The following is an 18053-nucleotide window of genomic DNA, read 5'->3' as shown; positions in this document are numbered from 1 at the left end:
ACAGATTCCATCAAATTGCCTCTGTAAGCAATCCAAACTAGCATTGATTCACTTTTTTGTTTTGGAGTTTTTGTTTCTTTGGTTGTTCTTTTTGCCAATTAATGTATCCTTCTGAAAAGAATGTAATTTTTCAAAATCAAGTAATTGAGAACATATTCTATAATATAATATGAGACTTTGTAAGAATTCAAATACAAAGCAACTTCCTCTTTTCTGAGTAATTATTTGGAGAAGATAAAACTTCACCTTATATTTTTTAAGGAAATACGGTATATGAAGGCTCTTTCACAATACCCAGCATAGAGCAAGTATTTAATAAATATTAGTCTTTCCCACCTCTCTTCAGCTCTTCAGGAACTCCCCTTTATAAAAAATCTAAGTGGTCTAGTTGTTTAAAATAATGTAAGACTGTTCCTGCTTTGGGTAGGTAGCATGGTCAGTATGACATTTCTCTAAGTCTCTTTCAGTCCACATTGGTAATCACATGAATTGTTCATACACGCACACACACATACATATATGTGGCCATATAACTTTATAAGTTACCGAGTTTTACAGGGATTATTAGGAAGCATAACAACCAATATATTATATAAGAAACTTGAGTTTCATTTAGAAAATAAAATTTTTAGTTCCAAATAGAAATAGTCTTCTTTTTTCACTTATACAGGACTTGTGAAATTTTAGGAAAGAAATGAATAAGAACTTAATGTAGTGCCTTTCTTCGGTGATTTAGTGAGGGTGGGCCAGACTTTCCACGGTAGAATAGGCATATGTCTAGATACCAGGCCACTGGGCAGAGAATGTAAGGCTTAGGCCATAGCCACTTCACCATCATCTAAAACACATCACAGCAATTTTTGTTAAGATTGCAAGAGGACAAGGAGGCATAGGAGCCTTCCCCCATCCTCACTAAAGATTCATAACTGTTATCACCAGAACAACTTACACATTAAAATGGCTTTTTAAAAAAATCAATTATGTCTTTTTATTCCTGGCTTAAACAAAAATATTTATTATGGTTCTGAAGGCTAGAAGCCCAAGATCAAGTCATTGGCAGTTTTGGTTTCTTCAGAGTCCTGTCTCCTTGGTTTGTACATGGCAATCTTCTCTTTGTGTCTTCACATGGCCCTTCTTCTGTAAGTTTCAATGATGTCTTTTAATTCTTTCTTCTTCTATTCTGTGATTTCCCTGCTTGCAGAGTTCTGTCCATATTGGAGGAGACCAAAAAAAAAAAAAAAAAAGAAAAAAAAGGTTCATAACATATTTAAAGTTTGAAAAATTCTTAGAGATGACTTAATTAAATACTTTCTTGTCCAAATAATTAAACCGAAAGGCCAGAGAGGTTATGAATTTTCCAAGGTTACAGGTCCACACTAGACTCCTGGACTTCTTGACTTCCTTGCTATTCACTACATATCCTTCTACACTATGCTGCCAGTTCCCTATATGCACCTCAGGGCTTTTCTCATCTGGACTTCATACTTGGAGACAGTAAGGTGAGGGCAGATATTGAGGCCAGCTGAATGAAGTTCTTTACATTTCTAGGGGAATCAGAAGCATTGGGAATATAGAAGGTCTGCAGAGTTAGAAAAAGCAGGCTAGAGAGAGAGAATGGAGCAGGGTTAGGAAGTAATGGAAGGTCAGGACTGATGAGAGAGGGAAAAGCATTCCAGGTGGAGAAAACCAATATTTGGAATCTCAGTCCAAAGCAAGGATGAGATATGTTGGGGGTGGAGTACAATAACAATAGTGATAAAAATATGGAATTCTAATTCAAGTCAACAATGCTCAGCTAACAAGGAAAATTTCAAATAATACTTTTCTCTTCTGGCATAAGGAAGATATGAGAACAAACTAACATTCAAGAAACATTATAAAAGAACTAAGACACTTTTATCTGGAAAGATATGAGGGACATGGATCTCCTTTCCACAAAGGGAAGTAATGGCTAGAATTGCCATAGGAAATTAACAGGACAACAGGGCAAACAGATGTGCACATTAACCAAAAGACCCTGAAAATTCAGGAAATCTTGAAATAAGGTCTGGAGGAGACACCCTTCAGTCTGGGATGGGTTAAGTTCAGTCCTGCCTGGAGGCAGAGGGAGGGATGAAATGTCCTGTCACAGAGTCTAGAAGTCTGGATCAGGGCCGATTCATGGAAACAAAGCGTCTCATTATGGAGAGAGGTGGAGAACAACAGGAAAAATCCCCAACCTATTTGCCTGGGGCTTCAAAGCAGTGTAGAAGCTCACTGGCTTGATCAATTTTAGGCTCTGATTTTCACAAAAAAAGATTTCAGTTAAGCCAAAATTAAAGAACTCCTACGGTACTGCAGTGAGACTTGGATCTCTCTTACTAGGAAGTTTAGCAATTGGGAATAACTTGCAAGAACAGTTTAGACACAACTGGGAATGGAAACAGAGAGAGGGATAAAATTATCACTTGGTTTGGGAATTTCGGATTCGGCTCTGAGGCCTTGATAGTTGTCAGAGGAGGTTGGTTAAGGGTCCTCCCAGCCTAGTGGCTATGTAAGAACCTGCTTCTGGGAACCCACAGTGAAGGCAGGGTGTGTCAGAGCGTGTGCTGAATTCCTGGCTTCAATTACAGACTACTAGGCGGCTGAAGAGTCTGTCATTGCCGATGTCATCACATTTACAAGATTCATAGGTCCCCTTTCCAGTAAGACACAAGAATGAGGGCCTCTCTGCACCTGCTGACATGTCCAGCGCTGTGTGCTCGATGAAGATGCACATAATTGAGGGAAGTAGAAGTGAGGGTCTCTCTGGTGTGTCCACTCATTCCCACCAGGAGAATGAGAGGAAATGGGATCTTGGAGAACTTATGTTGAGCCTCCACTGCCCCGATGTAGCCTCCGTGTTATAGGCTAGAAAATCTTCAAGGGGAGAGATTTTTGTTTATCTGGAATGAAGGCAGAAGCATGGATAAGATTATCTCTCAAACTTCAATTGAAACACTCTATGATACTTGGCTGGTCTATGAATTGTCCTTTGCCCATTCAAATCCATTTAAATTCCTCTACTGCCAACATCCTGGGGGATTCAAAAGAGTATGGGTGCTCAGTCTGTCTTCTTCAACTAGTTGTTTCTAGGCTCTGCCCCTGGAGATACCATTAGAGAACTGGCAGGTATGGGGAACTGGCTTCTCCTCGCAAAGTGAAACTCCCAAACAACCAGCCCCACATTCTTCTCTGACTCATGCCACCAAACCCCCACCATGCCCTGCAGGTCAGTGGGCTGGGAACCCTGCCACATCTGGAACAATTGCAGCTGGGATAAGATGCCTATTCTGATAGCCAGGACACACCTCCTCTCATCCCCAGCCTTGGATCACTCTGTGGCCTGTGCCCCAGGTATTATGATAAGATGCAGCCAGAGATGGGCAGAGGACAGTCAACAAGAGGTCTACCCTAGGGCTGCTGGCCTCATCTGCAGAGATCTGATCAGTCTCTGTGGTTCACCTCTGATTCCTCCACTTGCCATAATACAGAATCCTCCAAGCCCCTGAGAAGTAGGCAATTCTCATTATCCTAGTCAATGGATAAGAGCAGAGGCACACATAATTTTTTCACTTGTTGATTGCCTACCATGGGTCAAGTCCTGTGTTAAGTGGTGAGTATACAATGATGCACAAAATAGATGTAAGCCTTCTGTGTAGCTTACTGTCTAGTGGCAGAGACCACAATTAAACAGATTCATAAATAAATATATAAGCTCAAATATAATTGGTATTTTAAAAAGTGAAGTAAATTCACATTATGTTACCTACACAGAGTCATTCATACACATACATGTGCAAACATTCCATCTGTGTCCATCCCCAGTCCTAACACAATGTTTCTGCCAAACCCAAGGCAGTGAAAGTATGGAGTCTGCAAATCAGGAATGAAGAGTTGACCCAATGTTAGTATGAGAATTCACCTTGGCTATTCATCTAGATATGAAAATCATATCAAAAGTGGTCACAAAATTCTATTTGCACATCTAGGTTGAATACATTTCATCCTCAATTCCTCAAGGTCTTCCATCTCTGAAGCAGAAGGGCAAAAAAATCTTTGAGGAACCAGAGAGTCATGCAGTCTTAGGGAAGAGAGAGGCCTGAAAAGATCAGTGCAAATCACTCTAGCTTCCTCTCCCCATGTCCTATTCAAAATTCATTGAGGTATAGGTCTGAAGGCAGAACTTTGGAGATAGTTTCATCCATTCCATTGCTTCCAAAATCATACAGATAGTTGGTATTTGACCTAATTCTTGTAGCTCCCCAGATAAACTATACAATTTTCTTCCGTCACCTCAATAATCCACTCTACTGGGAAGTTCTTTCTTTGGAAATAGAAAAAAAAATAGCATTTTTTCTTTCTCTATAAAATTTAATTTCTTTCTTGATATTTTGTCTTTTTTTTTAATGTTCATTTGTTTTGAGAGAGAGAAATATCAGGGGAGGGGTGGGGGGGGGGGGAGAGAGAATGCCAAGCAGGCTCCACGCTCAGCATGGAACCCGATGTAGGGCTCGATCTCACTACCCAAGTCAACTTCAAGAGTCAGACACTCAAGCAACAGAGCCACCCAGGAACCCTGGTATTTTGTCTTTTAAGCCAAATTTTAAACCTAAATTTATTTATTATCTTTCCCTCCTCATTCATATTTAAACATTATATGAAAAGTGGTCACCCTTTCCTTCTGCTTCAGAGGAGAGACCAGAAGACATCCAAGGTGGAAATATTTACGTCTGGGAAGTTAGAGCCAGGACTCTCCTTCCAAGTGGTTAGTTCACATAACCCATTAGTTAGTTTACATAATCATATTAGAAAGACCTCCCTCTAACAGGCTGGGAAGATCTAGCGGCAGTGTATATTTCCTCCCTTCAAGCATGATCCATCCAGAAAGGTAGAGGTCAATGGACATGGGGTGCCTGGGTAGCTCAGTTGGTTAAGTGTCCGACTCTTCGGTTTCAGATCAGGTCATGATCTCATGGTTTGTGAGATCAAGCCCCGAGTCAGACTCTGTGCTGACAGTGCAGAGCCTGCTTCAAATTTTCTCTCTCTTCCTTTCTCTCTGGCCCTCCCCCACTTGTACTCTCCCTCTCTCTCTCTCAAAATAAATAAACTTAAAATTTTTTTTTAAAAGGCCAATGGACAGATAGCAGGTGTGAACGTTTCTTTGCTTTACCACTAAATCTTGTTTTACAGGAAAAATGGGTAGACTAAAGAATGCAAGAAGCAATGTGACTGGGTAAGTTAACTTCTGCAGAGTCATTCTAGGATTCCAGAATAGAACCAAGCAAAATGAAGTACAGAGTCCATTTGGATAATTACAGCTGATATGTAAGCAATATTTAAAAAAAAAAACAAGCAAAAAAAAAAAAAAAAAAAAAGAAACCCCTAGACCTTAAGAGTAGAGCAGAGACAGGTGTAGGCCCTTATTAATATAACTGGCCTTTATTCTTTACCACATTTAAAGGACCTTAGTAGATAGTAACCAGAGTCTCCCAAACTTCCATCCCTTTTTCTTAAAAGCTAAGGAAAAGAATAAAAATTTTAGTGTTCCAAAATTGAGCCTGGGTTAAGTGGCCAACTATTGATTTTGACTCAGGTCAAGTCTCACAGCTCGTGAGATCTGTGATTTTCAGCCCAGGATTCTCTCTATTCTTTCTCTCCTCTCTCTCTCTCTGCTCCTCCCCTCCACTCTCTCTCTCTGTTCTCTATCTTTCTCTCTCTCTCCCACAATAAATAAACATAAAAAATTTTTAGTGTTCCTAAAGTTATCTTATTTATTCCCCTGCCTCCAGCTGTGTTGGTCATCTAGTTTCTCTACCATTTCTACCTTAGTCTCTCACTGGACCCATGTCTTTTGATTTTTTTCTGCTTAGACCTTTGTGCTTCAACCAAGATAACCCATTGACCAAGCCCCACACTTTGACTCATCCCCACATCCAAGCCTGTGATTGAACATTGTCTCCTATCCCCAAGAATGTTGTCTTCCTGGCCTCTACTTCCCACAGTCTCCCATCAAAATCCAGCTCAAAACTCTTTCTTCGAAAGAGTCTTCTTTATTAACTCCAACTGATCTAAATGACTTCTTTGTCCCTGTTTCATCTCAGTATTTAGTTTCCAAAATATTTAATTGCATAAGTTAGCACATGTGTGTGGTTTTATAGGATAGCTTGAGAAATGACGTTTTCTGTCTCATTTGTTATACTATAAGTTCCTTGATGGTGAGGACCACGGTTCCTTTTTCTTTCTTTTTTTTAAAGTTTATTTATTTATTTATTTTGAGAGAGAGAGAGAGAGAGAGAGAGAGAGATGGCACAAGGGAGCGAGGGGCAGAGAGAGAGGGAGAGAGAGAATCCCATGAGAGGCAGAGAGACAGAAAGACAGAGAAAGAGAGGAGAGAGAGAAGCGAGGCTTGAACTCACCCAATGCAGGGTTTGGGCTCACCTGATATGGAACTTGAACTAACAAACCATGAGATCATAAACTGAGCCGAAGTCAGATGCTTAACCAACAGAGCCACCCAGCCTCCCTAAGTTTATTTATTTATTTATTTATTTATTTTGAGAGAGAGGAAGAAATAACCAGAAGGGGAGGGGCAGAGAGAGAGAGGAGGACAGAGGACCTGAAGTGGGATCTACACTGACAGCAGAGAGCCTGATGCGGGACTCAAACTCATGAACTGTGAGATCATGACCTGAGCCGAAGTCAGACACTTAGCTGACTGAGGACCCAGGAGCCCCATCTTGTTTAAAAAAAAAAATCTAGTCTCCCCACTCCAATCCTTAGAGTTCTTCAGTAAATGCTAAAATTATGGTTGAGATGGACTAACTGCTCATCACAGAATGAGACACAAAATAACCTTTTTGTATCAAGTTCTGAGAGATGGACATAATGAAAGCAATATCAAGAATGGAGAGAATGGCTAACAAAGAATAGACATCCTAATTCTGTGCTCCATCAGAGACTTCCAAACTTTCAATATTGTTTGGGAACATTAGATTAAGTAATTTCCCAAATCAGGCCAATATCCAAACTCCCACTCAGAAAGAACATGGAGCATAAGCTATATACAGGAGAAAAGCATGGTAATGTGAGCAGCGTCTAATACATAGTAGACACTCCGCTAGTATTTGTGAAAGGGAGGGATCAAGAAAGCAGATTCTAAATTTCTCTTTATTGTCACCTGTTAATGTTGGTTGACTTTCCAAGCAAGAGAAAGCTGGTCAATGACTTCTCTGACTAGAGAAACTGGAGGCTATGGGGTGGGTACCGAGTTAAAAAAAAAAAAAAAGTAATATCAATGTGGGGAAATGTGCTGTATGACAGGAAATAAGATACAGATAAACACAGAGAATAAACAGAAACATCACTAAAAGATTTGGGCTGAGGTCTAGTAATCTATGCTATAGAAGATGAGGAAAGGTTAAGGGCATTCCTGGAAAGGAGTCAGAGGATACTTTCTGGAGGAAAAAGAGGAGATAGTAAGCCAGAGTTTGGCAAGAAGGTAGCTACAGAATTGAGCACCAAGGAGTGGTACTGAAGAAGTGACTCTTGTGGGCCATTGGCAACAAGAGAGGCTATCAGCTAATCTTAGATCAGAAAGGCCTTGGGGAACCTGGGTGGTTCAGTTGCTTAAGCGTCATGATCTCACGGTTTTGACTCAGGTCATGATCTCACACTTTGTGGGTTTGAGTCCCACATCGGGCTCTGCACTGACAGGGCGGAGCCTGCTTGGGATTCTCTCTCCTTCTCAATCTCTCTCTCTGCCCCTCCCCAACTCGCTCTCTCACTCTCTCTCAAAATAAATAAATAAACTTAAAAAACAAAAACCAAAACCAGAAAGGCCTTGTTGGAAGTCAGGAGAACTAATGGGGTGGGAGAGTGAGAAGTTGATGGGAGGAACTGGAAAGAGGCCTGGGAAGTTTAGTTTTGTCTTCTCTTAAGTATACGAAACATAAGCAGTCAAAAAGTAGCCCATTCTTCACGTCCTACCAACAAGCAAATGGGAGCAGAGCTGTGATCCCTTCCTTAGACACCTGACAGGAAAAGTGCTCTCAGCGACATTATCATGGCATAAAGAAACAAGCTTGGCACCAAGAACAAAGTGAATACCTCTAAGCAAAGACACAGCCCTTTTTGGCGACATACAAAATCCTTAAACTAATCTCATTCCTAGAAATCAGTTTCTTCCAATATTCAGCTGCTTCTCCCTTGATCCTTGTTTCTCCCTGAGTGTCTCTGCACGACATCCCTTCAAAAGGCCTTTGTCAAGCAGGAAAGCTAATCTCAACCCAGTCCAGAAACCTTCCAAGGATGAATCTGTTTTCAGGGCCTTCTCAAACTTTTCAGCTCTACCTGCAGTCTAACTTAGATTACTTTAGATGCTCTGCTTTTACCATAGACAGAAGTTGAGAATACCCAAAGACTGATTTGGACAGCGCAAGATGGTGACATGTTTGGGGAAAAACTATAAGAGTAAAATAAACATAAAAACACAGCTTTTTCATCCAGTGAACTGATATTTCTTAAGGACCCATTGTGCAAAGCATTATGCTAAACACAGAAAGGAATTTAAAGTTAAAGTATATATAAACTCCACCTTCCAAAAGCTTACCATCTAGTAAAAGAGGCAAAAACATATATACATTACTCCAGTATAAAACAGTGCTACCATAGAGGTTCAAATAATGTGACATCATAGTTGGGGGAGAGACAGAAATAATTGTCACTAGAGAGATCTAGAAGTATTCTTGGAAAACAAGATTTTAAGCTGGGCTTTAAATGAAGGATAGGACCTTGGCAGGTTGATAAGGAAAGGAACGGCATTCTAAAGAGAAAGGACAGCATGTGCAAAAGTCTGAGGGCAGAAGAGCATAGAACAAGTTCAAGAACCTCAAATAGACCCATGAGGGATAGTCCAGGTTATATGAAGGGATGGAGACATAAATATAAGTAGTGTCACAACAGAGTTTGGATTTTATTCAGTGAGAATAAATTCATTATTCATTAGAGAATCAATGAATTATGATGATCCATGTTTCTTTGAAATTCCCAGATAACTGATTCAACTTTTGAAGTTTGAGGACAAATAAACTTCAAGTTATCATATGGAAAATGATATTTCACATGGACTCCACCATGGAAGCTACTGTCTTTTACTAAATTCATCTCCACCTATATAATTTCACTGGACATAAAAATGGGGAGGTCAAGGAGGACTATAAAATCTCCCACTTTGAAAGGCCTTTAATAGAAAAGAAATTTTTATTCACCTCAAAGGTGATGGTAATAGTTTTGTTTTCGGTCAGAAGGCTCATTCAGCTGGCCACAAAAAGTCTTTTCATGGATACAGGCAGACAATAGGACAGATACTAACTGCAAATAATACAATGTTGAGGAACTATAGAATAATGGAGTCCTAGAGGCCACCTAAGGCCAATAAGGCAGCTCTCTGGTGGAAGAGACTTTAGGGCCAGTTATACAAAGAGGAAAAGGCCAGGGCTGAACAGAGAGGACAGAGAAACCTCCTAAGTTTGAAGGAGGAGGGAATTGCCTGTATAAACGTTTGGAGACAAGTCCCAGCAAGCACATGTGGTGAGTGTCATGTGTGGGAGACACAGAACAAATGAACTCAGCTGGAATGGACAGTCTGTAACAAGAGCTAACAAGGATTCAGTCTATAGGTAGACCAGTTTCCAGCACAAAAGCAAGAGTCAACACTGAATGCTACTCTTGGCCTCTCTAGAAAGAGAGGTAAGGGTTTTAGTCTCCATTTTCCCCTTACACTTTCATGAGATGTGGGTTACATTCCCAGTTGTTCTGGACACTGACTCATCCTCCTGTAATGAATCTGAGTGTCCTAGGGTATGATGCTGTCTATTGTACTGAGGGATAAAGTGAGGCCAGGGAAAAGAAGACTGTTGGAACCAAATTCAAATTATACTTAAGAACTAAGCTCTCCTTGGGCTAAATTTGCATTATTAGAACCTCACTCCTCACCCTCCTTTTCCTCTGTTTCTGCTGAACATCCCTTAAGGGAATGCTGAATTCTACTCAAGCCAGGTAAGGGAGTGGTTAGATGTCAAAGCAGAGGTTATTACAGAATGACTTCCATGATTTGGGTTAGCTGCATGCCATAGCCCAGACTCCCTAGTCTCATTTCTAATCCCATCTGCATTCACAGATGCAAGTGGCTACCATGGAAATTTCCTGAAAAGTCTGAATGCTGGAGAAGAAACTGCTCATTGACCATTCTGAACAATCAGCGAAGCCATGTTAGCCCTAAACCATGAAGAAAAACTGAGTTCAGTTTTGCTGAGTAGAGCAAAACTATCGTACAGCCCAACTGCAATTAGAAGCTGGGGACTAAGGCGTCCCTGAAACCCAGCTGGGGAATCTTTCCCTCATGTTCTTTCTGAGCTCCACATTCTACCACAGAAGACAGTAAAAAGGAGGCTGCCCCACACCCTTCTGCAGAAAAAAGGTGCATTTTGGGATGGTTTGGAGGCATCAAAATGGTAAGCAATTTTAGGGTACAATTAAGACCTGGCTGCTGAACCCTACAATAAATTACCATCAAAGGCACTCACACGTCAATAGGGGAAAAAAAACACATGTGCTTGCAAGACGATGTGTGTTTGATGCTCATAAAAAAGATAAAAATATAGGTCATCATCATGTAACGAGCTTGTAGGTGTCAGAACGTGTGCTGTTGGGGGAGGTAAGGGAGTGGAAATGGAGAGGGATCAGCAAACCAGAAAGAAGCTGCAAATCAGACTCCTATCTCCAAGTTCTTCCCTTTGGTCGAAGTCCACAGATGCGCCATGGGGGCAAAAACAGACCCTTCCCCCATTTTTTTTATTTCAGGGGACATCCCCTTCCTTGCACCCCCCAGCCAGATTTCCAACATATTAATCACCTCTCCCATTTTGAAATCAGCCGGTCAGGGTATTATTCAAGCATTGTTAATGACACCATCGGCCAAGGTATCAATTAGGCAAGTTGGGATAAGAAGAGCAGAGAATAGGGCTGGCCAGAGAGCAGAACAAGTCTGTTTTGGTGTAAGTAACCCACATGTCCACAAGAGCTCCTACCTCCCCTTAAAGGCAACTGCAAATGCACTGAATTCTCCAGTCAAACCAAAACTCTACTTCCTAAGTATCCCCTACCATGCCCACTCAGTCATCCCTTAACTGGACTTTACCTATTCACATCAAATCACTCAGGATATGCAGGCAAAGGGCTATGACTAACCAGCTCTGGGCAGAGCGATTCCTGTGGTTGGGTCCTAACATGGAGGGAATGCTTCCCCAAACCACATTCTGAACTTACCTTAAAATCTAGCTCAATGTTTTCTCATCCAGGAAGCTTTTTTTTTTTTTTTTTCAAATAAGGAAAGTCTTCCTATTTGTTAATTCTTTATTTTAAAATTCAAGATAAGGATGTTATTTTCCTCAGCAGACTGAGAATTTCATGAAGACCAGAGATTTTTTTTTTTTTTTAGATCTCTCTGCCTCAGACACCTACCTATTCTCCTCTCAGTCAGGACAGGCTCTGTTCAAAGGGACTGTTCCGAACATGTGGGTGTAACAGCTACTGAAATTTGGATTCTGGAGAAAGGAAAGAAACAAAGACTAGAATCAAAACTACAACATAGTAGGAGTCAATTCAGTCATCAAGATGTCAGATTTCCTTCCCATTATATACTTAGGGAGGTTTTCGGAGTGTTTTGTTCTAGACTCCACTCTTGAGTCATTCCCCAGCTCCTTCTCACCTTTCCACTCTCCAGATGGATATAAGTCCTCCATGGCTTTCTATCCACACCCACCAATTATCCAGATCTTCAGACAGATGTGAGAGACTAGAGTAGGACAGGAGGTCAATGTTTCATATTTTTAGTGGCTTTCGTCCAAAAGAAGGTGGCTGGGCCAAACACCACAACCAAAACTAGAAATCTCAATAAAAAATATTCATGTTAGTGAGTCTTGACGATGCCGTTCCTAACTATTAGACTGACTAGGAAAGTGAATAGGTTTCCCAGACATTTTCCCAAAAGACTTAGCTCCTTGAGTTTCTTTACGCCCTTATTCTCTGCCCTTTTTTCTCCTCTAATGTCTTCCTGCAACTTCACCCTAAACTCCAAAGTACTAAGTTATAGTCGCCCATAGAAAATAAACACATAAACTTTCAAAATGGAGCAGCCGGTGTTTTTAAGATGGAGAATCAACAAAAAAAATTTTTTTCAATTACCTTGTATTTTCCCTAAGGGCAGGCACTATATTATAATTTTCTCTTTTAATAAAAGCTTTATTGAGATATAATTCACATACTATATGATTCACCTATTTAAAGTGTACAATTCGGTGATTTGTAACATAGTCACAGTGTTGTGCAACCACATCACAATCAATTTTAGAATATTTTCATCACCCCAAAGAGGGATCCTGTATCTGTTAGCTTCCCACTGCCCCCAACACTCCTAGCTCTAGGCAACCACTAATATACTGTCTCGTTTTATAGATTCACCTACTTGGAACACTTCACGTAAATGGAATCATATGATATGTGGTCTTTTGTGATTGGCTTCTTTCTGTTAGGATGTTTTCAAGATTCATCCATGTTGTAGCATGTATCAGTAGTTCATTCCTTTTTTATTGCCAAATAATATTCCATTATATGAATAGTCCCCTTTCTTTTTCTTCAGTTGATCGACATTTGGGTTGTTTTCACTTTTCAGCTATTATGAATAACACTGCTATGAACATTCATATACAAGTTTTTACAGGAACATATGTTTCCATTTCTCTTGGGCATATACTTAGGAATGGAGCTGCTGGGGTCTCATGGTAACTCTAGGTGTAACATTTTGAGAAACTGTCAGACTGTTTTGCAAAACAGTTGTATCATTTTATAATCCCACCAGCAATGTGTAAGGGTTACAATTTGTCCAATCCTCACCAACAGTTATTATTATCTTGTTTTTATTATTATTATAGCCATCCTAGTGGTTTTGATTTACATTTCCTTGAGAGCTAATGATGTTGGGCCTATTTTTATATGCTTATTGGCATTTGGAGAAATGCTTATTCAGATACTTTGCTCATTTTTAATTGGGCTATTTGTCTTTTTATTATTGAGTTATAAGAATTCTTGGTATATTGTACATACAAGTCTCTTATCAGATATATGACATGCAGATATTTTCTCCTCCTCTGTGGGTTGTCTTTTCACTTGATAGTGTCCTTTGAAGAAAAGAGTTTTAAATTTTGATGAAGTCCAATGTACCTATTTTTCCTATCTTATTGAGCATTTATCTAAGAAACCATTACCTAACCCAAGGTCATGAAGATTTGCATGTGTTTATCTCTAAAAATCTTATAGTTTCAGCTCTTACATTTAGGTCTTTGATCCATTTTGAGCTAGTTGTTATATATGGTGTGAGGTAGGAGTCAAAATTCTTTTTGTTTTTTTTTTTGCATGTGGCTCGCCAGTTGTCACAGGACTACTTAAAAAGACTATTCTTCCTCCACTGGTTTGTCTTAGCACTTGTGTTGAAAATCAGTTGGCTGTAAATGTAAGGATTTATTCTTGGACTCTCATTGTATTCCATTGATCTGTAGGTCTATCTTTATGCCAGGACCATACTCTCTTGATTACAAGTATTTTTAAAATTTTTTTAAATGTTTATTTTCTGAGAGAGACACAGCATGAGTGGGGAAGAGGCAGAGAGAAAGAGAGAGACAGAGAGACAGAATTTGAAGTAGGCTCAGGCTCTGAGCTGTCAGCACAGAGCCCGATGTGGGACTCAAACTCATGGACCATGAGATCATGACCTGAGCTGAGCCGAAGTCAGAATTTCAACTGACTCAGCCACCCAGGCCTCCCTCAGAGTATAATTTTTATATGTCTTTTGTTAAATTTATTCCTAAGTGTTTTATTATATCTGATGCTATTGTAAATGGAATTTTTTGTCTTAAGTTCACTTTCAGATGATTGTTTATTGCAAGTATTATAATTTTATTTTAAATAATATAGTGATAAGCGTAATTACTTACAGAGCACCTACCATGTGAAAAGTATGCTGCCAGGTTGAATGGGAAATAAACAGTATTAAGACTTAGTTCCTAAACTCAAGGAATGTACAACCTACCTAACTAGAAACAATGCTTTACACAGGTTTCACCTGTAAAATTTTTTGAAAGTATTTCAAATATTTCATCTTACTTGATTCCCAAAATACCATTCATTCACTTATTCAAAGGTATTTACTGAATGACTAATGCATGGAAGCACTTCGCTAGATGCTGGCAATTAAATGGAGAGGAAAAAACAAACACAGTCCCCATCTTCATGAGTACTACTGTCAAATTAGAAAGACAGATATTAATCAAATACAAATTACAAATTGTGATAAGTATCATAAAAGAAAGTAGGTAAGGAAGTAAGTAGGTTGAACAGTAAGTAGGGTAGGAATTATTACACCTATTTTGCAGAAGAGAAAACTGAGGTAAACAAGAGTATTCTAGACAGAAAGAGTAAGAATTCTATAAGAAGGATTAGACCCTTCAGCTTTAACATTGAGTTGTTTGATTAGACCTACAACATTTAGTTTCTGTCTCCTCCCTTTGGCCTGTGGTAAGGGAAAGAAAGAGGCAACGTGATCAACAGGGATATGAGTCGTCCTGTTGCAACCAGGTCAGGACACTTTGGCCACCAGTCTCCTTCTGTGCTAGACTCAAGCAGAGAGAAACAGTATTCTATGAAGTAGGACACTATGTGGTCTCTGAACCCTGCCTGCGGCTTCTCTGCTCTAAGCACTGCATGGTTTTAAACTGTTTTTCAGCACTGGGTGAACTAAGTCAAATGAGTTCTATAATATTTCACTTTCCCCAGGTTCCAGCCTTCTCTGTACTAGTCAATCTGTCCTAACTTTTGTCAAAAAAAAGAAAAATCAGTCTGAAGTTATAAATCCTCTTCCAAATAATTTTAAAATATCTTTAAAAAGATTTACAGAAAATTGGGAAAGGATAAAGGTTATAGGGAGCTAACATTTCATGAATGGATCATAGAATGAAAATCTTGGCTTTATTTCTTATGTATTATTCATACACTGGGTGGAGAGACAGTATATTTTATTTAGCCAGGGAAGTGGAGATGTGGAATTCATCCAGGATCTTCTCCTAATTTCCTCTTGACAAACAGTGATAGGGTCAAGTCACAAACTGCAGTTGCAGACCCTGGACCAAAACCTAGACCTACTGACTCCTATTACAGTGCTTTTGCCACTGCAGAGAGACTTAATCCGGGCACCTGGGTGGCTCAGTCGGTTAAGCGTCCTACTTTGGCTCAGGTCATGATCTCACAGCTCGTGAGTTTGAGCCCTGTGTTGGACTTTCTGCTGTCAGCAGGAACCGCTTTGGATCCTCCATTTCCTTCTCACTTTGCCCTTCCCCCACTAGCAGTCTCTCTCACTCTCTCTCAAAAATAAACATTAAAAAAAAAGAGACTTAACCAACCCTTGATCAATTCATTCAACGAGCATGGTATCATACGAAGGAGTAGGAGATAACAACGATGAATGAAATAAAGTTCTAACTCTCATCAATTGCTCCCCCTTGAGAATCCACCCTCACCTTGCCCCCACCCCGATTGCTCCTTTGTGCTTTCATAATACCTCATGCATTGTTTCTTTCACTATGCCTTACACATTGTATTATCCCTGTTTGTCAACATGCCCATTTCTTCCATGAATACTGTGAGTACCTTGCGGACAGGACCTTGTTCTCTGCTACCCTAGAACTGCACACAGCACCTAGCACATAATGGGAGCTCAATAAATCTTTGCTGAATGAGTAAATGAATAGCTGGTACAGGACTCCTTGCCCCACTTCATTCTGCTGGTACAAAACTATTGGTATGTGACCACATACATCCCAGGTAAAAACTGGAAATCTGATATGTCCACATTCTGATGAATGGCATCACCAGTAGTATGGATGAAATAGAACAGCATCCATGAAAACTAACAGAGCAATTTGACTCTCTCTTCCTACATACCCAAGCCAAAGTGAATTCAAATAAAACAACAAAAGTTGTTTCATGTGGATGTATTTAATAAAGCGGGATGTTTGTGACCAAACAATTCAGAAAACTCTCTTCTATATTATCTTATCATTTTGGTTTTCCCAACAAGTTAAAAGGAGCAATTAGGGGAATGAGATGCATATTTAAAGCTAAGTTGTTGCTGAGCCAACCCAGAGAGAGAGAGGAATCTTATTAAAACTCATCTATGTTATTTTTCATAAAATATAGTCATAAATGGACCTTTAAAGCAGTGTCTTGGAAGACTCTGTAGTTGGCTCAGCCCAGTCTGTCTGCGGGAGACAGGAAGGTGGTAGTGGATGGCTTCCCTCCTGCTCTCCACCGTGTGACTCTGGAGGCAGTTTGGAGACACACAGTTCCAATATCTGTCCCAGCTTCAGATACAGAATCAAACTGGGAGGTAAGCAGAAATGTCATAGAAATTAGATAATGATTTTGTAGTTGTTTGTAAACAATGTCTTAGGCAAGCCCTTTTGGGACAAAAGCACATCTCTACATATGTAAGCATGTATCTCCTATGTGGATAATGTGTGCTAGTCTGTTCTTGTCTCTGGAGACTGCTTAGGTTTGCTTCCTCCATCGGGCTTCTGTCAGTCCAGCCTGGAAAGACATTAGGTACAGTCTGACAAAAGGGAGTGTGCGTTCACCTGCATGTGTGCGCACCTGTGCTTATGTGTGTGAGGATGATAAAGAATGAGAGATTCGATTCTGACTTCATCACAAAGCCAAACTGAATTTTTTCTCTTAGCTCTCTCTTGGATAGTTGTCCGCTATTTCTCCCTTCAAGAGTGCAAAAATAATTGAAAGTGGACCCAACAGGTCCTACTAGCTATTGACCACACACCTGCACCCCCAAAAGCAAAATGAAGTTCATTCAACTGGTTCACATTTTTAGGGGGAACCTCTACGTAACACCAAATAAGTAAAGATTTTAGAACTGGTTTACATAATTTGTAAGCACAGATTAGCTAAGACCCAAAGTAGATTATTTGAGTCTGAAATAATCTCACTCTGGCTATCCATAAAGACTCAGTACCCTCTCTCTGAAAAAAGTTTATATGGACAACAAACATCTACCTACAAAATAGAAAATATATACATAATTGATATGTCTAAGTACTTGGAAGCATCAAGATATCAGTGAAATTTTCAGTCAAAATATGAAAATAGCTACAATTTCCAAAACCTATGCCTGAGAAATCTGCATAATTACCTCCATGCCCCACAGAGCTAGTGAGGTTATATAAATATATTTATATACCACTCTACTTAAATCTATGCACATGCACATAAACATTAGGTAAGCCACCAATATATATAACCTATATATGTTTATATGCTGAGATATATGGGGATTCATAGGCACATTTATGTTATTTATTTTATTAATTCATTTATTGGATTTCTATTAGACATGTCTGTTTTGGTTTATTATCTAGTGTGAATCTGGCCTCACACAGTCCTGCCTTCTCTCTTCTCATATTCCTGGCTGCCAGGAGGGTTTGTACCCTGAAGCCTGGGGTTTTTAGCTACTTTCTTTAAACCCGGGAGAAGGCTGATCATGGCTTAAATGAACCCATAAATGCTGCCCAAGTTCCTGGAATGTTCCTGCAGGGTCTGTCCTCTATACAATAACCTCTCTAAATAATCTTTTTTCTTTATGTAGACTGGAACAGTCCTACAATAGAACGGCCCCCTCTCTTGGAATGACGGAAGAGGGGAGCAACCATGACTTTCCGTCCCACCCAAGTTTAACTGTAACTCAGAGTTTGGATAGAAGTGACAAAACAGAAGAGACTCATAAATATGGAGAACAAACTGAGGGTTACTGGAGGGATTGTGGGAGGGGAGATGGGCTAAATGGTTAAGGGGCATTAAGGAATCTACTCCTGAAATCATTGTTTCACTATATGCTAACGAATTTGGATGTAAATTTA

At 39.8% G+C, this 18053-nt stretch overlaps 1 long non-coding RNA gene across 3 annotated transcripts in view; it reads right to left on the bottom strand.

Moving 5' to 3' along the window:
- Positions 1–545: 545 nt before the first annotated feature.
- Positions 546–18053, bottom strand: part of LOC122224627 — an 87727-nt gene continuing 70219 nt past the window's right edge. For 2 of the 3 annotated variants that reach the window (XR_006204872.1, XR_006204871.1), the window contains exons 3-5: positions 11789–11969; positions 11542–11624; positions 546–1205 (exon numbers count right to left, since the gene is read on the bottom strand). This is a non-coding gene — a long non-coding RNA (uncharacterized LOC122224627). Of the gene's footprint in view, positions 1206–11541; positions 11625–11788; positions 11970–16338; positions 16506–18053 lie in introns of those variants that run through there. The other variant, XR_006204873.1, reaches the window with a different exon arrangement.

This window comes from Panthera leo, chromosome B4 (genome assembly GCF_018350215.1).
Source record: "Panthera leo isolate Ple1 chromosome B4, P.leo_Ple1_pat1.1, whole genome shotgun sequence".
Classification (NCBI taxonomy): Eukaryota; Metazoa; Chordata; class Mammalia; order Carnivora; family Felidae; genus Panthera; species Panthera leo.
The sequence above is the reverse complement of the archived record's forward strand: the minus strand, read 5'-3'. Positions and strand labels throughout refer to the sequence as shown.